Here is a 3,092-nt window from a genome sequence, read left to right on the forward strand (position 1 = left end):
TGTGGAAGATTTAGATGACGAAACAGTTATCAACTGTAGTCCAGATGATACTGCTTTCAGTGTTTCCAAAAAGTCTTTCAAAAGAGTTGTAAATTCTAAAACAGACTCTGCAAGTTCTTTAACTCACCAAATCAAAAATACCGATGGAACCACTAAACTCAAAAACTTTTTGAATGGAGACAATTCCTCTTATGAGGATGGTAGTACTTCTATACCAACTGCTTTTCCTACAATGACTTCATCAATTGTTGGAAAAACTAGTCTGGGACAAAAATACTCCAAGAAACAACAAACAAGCAAAAAATCCATTCAAGTCACCAAAACCCCACTAATCAAGCCAAACATTTTTAAAAACCAACCAAAGAAACCAGTTAAACCCTACATTATACCTCATAAACAGGTTTCAAAACAAAAACCAAAACCTTTTCAAAAACCTTTTGAAAACCGCTTTCAAGATATCACTTTTAATCATTCAAGGAACTTTCAAAAACCATCACATCAGAAAGTTTCAAACCATCATCATCAAAAAGCTTTTCAAAATCGCCCATCACATCCCAGATATGAAGAAAACTTTTCAAACAAACCTTCACATCTAGGATATCTTTCACCAAATCACAGATCTTATCAACCCATAGGTTTTCAAAAACAAATCACATTTTGGGTAAAATTGACAGATCAAATCAAACCTCAACCATTCCATCGTTATAAACCAAACCATTACAATAATGTGAAGTCAAATGATAAAAGAAATTCATTAAGAAAAGCACCCAAAATAACAACTGACAAACCAGGACCCATTCAGATTTGGGTACCTAAACTTTTTGTCTGATTGCAGGTACTTAATGCTGGAGAACCCAATGATGATACATGGTATATTAATAGTGGCTGCTCCAAGCATATGACAGGAAACCGGAACTACTTACGTGACTTCGAACCTATACAAACCAATCAAGATGTTACCTTCGGCAACAACATGAAAGCAAAAATCAAAGGTTATGGAAACATAACAAATGTTAATTTTACCATAAAGAAAGTTGCCTTCGTCGATGACCTGAAACACAACCTCATCAGTGTTTCTCAACTATGTGATAACAATCTTGAAGTTCTTTTCACCAAACAACGAAGCTTGATCATGGACGCCAAAACCAAAGATGTTATAGTTGATTCTGACCGTGCCGAAAATATGTATCCACTTGACATGGATCTTATCTATGGTAAACCCGATATATGTCTGCTATCTAAAGCCCCAGCAGATATTAGTTGGTTATGGCACCGCCACCTTTCCCATCTAAACTTTGGGTACATCAACAAATTAATCGGCGATGATCTTGTTCGAGGGCTACCACTTTTGAAGCTTGATAACGAAACTCTTTGTGCCGCATGTGAAAAAGGAAAACTTTCCAAATCCACTCACAAAAGCATCTCAGAATCTAGCGTATCCGAACCACTAGAGTTGTTGCACATAGACCTTTGTGGCCCTGCCAAAACCCAAACCATACAAGGGAAGAAGTACATTCTTGTTGTCGTTGATGGTTTCTCGTGCTTTACTTGGGTCTTTTTCTTAAAACTAAAATCAGAAGCACCTGAAGAGATGATTAACTTCATCAAACAAATTGAGTTGAAGCTGAAACGACCTGTTCGAAGAATCTGAAGTGATAATGGTTTAGAGTTCAAAAACAATACTCTAGATTCATTTCTCAAAGACAAAGGAACTGAACATAACTTCTCAGCCCCATACACTCCACAACAGAACGATGTTGTCGAAAGAAGGAACCGAACTCAATGTGAAGCTGCAAGATCAATGCTTATCTTCGCTGATCTGCCACAATACTTCTGGGCAGAAGCAATAGCCACAGCTTGCTATACTCAAAATCGTTCCTTAATCCATAAACATCTTCATAAAACACCATATGAAGTCATTAACAATCGAAAACGAAACATCAAATTTTTCCATATTTTTGGTTGTCGATGCTTCGTAAAAAATAATAAAGATCACCTTTCAAAATTTGAATCAAGGTCGGACGAAGGAATTTTCCTTGGTTACTCTTTTTCTTCAGCTGCTTATCGAGTACTGAATAAACGTACTAGAGTAATTGAAGAAAGTACCGATGTTCATTTCGATGAATTTTATTTTAGGAAAATGGATCGTGAACATTTTGGTTCAAAAATGATTGAAAATATTTTTCAAAATCCAATTCAACAAACACCTTCTCCTGACATAGACATTGAAATCGATCTTGATTTGCTTTTTGAACAACCAAAAACCGCTTACAATTCTGAACTTCTAACTACTTCAATTGACCCTACAGGAACACCCAGTGAAGTAATTCCACAAACAAACCAAAATGATGCAAATCAATTCGAGGGGGAACCACCAGCACATACTTCCTCTTTGGAACAAACACCAAATCCTCCTTTAAACACCCCATCCCCAAATAGCCAAAACAATCCCGATGCATCATTTATGGGGGAACCTTCAAACCTATTCCAAGATGAAACACCCGGAGAAGAAGAATGGGATAATGAAACTCTAATTATTATAGCGGAATAGAATCGCTTAATAAAGTGGACCAGAAATCATCCAACATACCAAATCATCGGAGATCCCAACTTAGGCATTCAGACTAGAGGCACATCCACAAATGAATGTTTATTTGGAGCCTTCTTATCCACGACTGAACCCAAAACCATACATTCTGCTATAAAAGATCCAGATTGGGTAAAAGCTATGCAAGAAGAGCTAGCATAATTTGAATGAAACAACGTATGGAATCTTGTTCCTACTCCACCCGATGTTACTGTTATAGGTTCAAGATGGGTATACAGAAACAAGACTGACGATCAAGGAATCATTTGTCGAAACAAGGCACGTCTTGTAGTCAAAGGATATTCACAACAAGAGGGAATCGACTACGATGAAACATATGCTCCAGTTTCCCGAATTGAAACAATTCGCATCTTTCTTGCATATGTTGCACATAAGAATTTCAAAGTATTCCAAATGGATGTTAAATGTGCATTCCTACATGGAGAGGTAGATCGCGAAGTATACATCCAACAACCACCAGGTTTCGAAGATCCCAAATTTCCAG

Source organism: Lactuca saligna, chromosome 8, assembly GCF_052625555.1.
Source record: "Lactuca saligna cultivar CGN05327 chromosome 8, ASM5262555v1, whole genome shotgun sequence".
Taxonomy (NCBI): domain Eukaryota; kingdom Viridiplantae; phylum Streptophyta; class Magnoliopsida; order Asterales; family Asteraceae; genus Lactuca; species Lactuca saligna.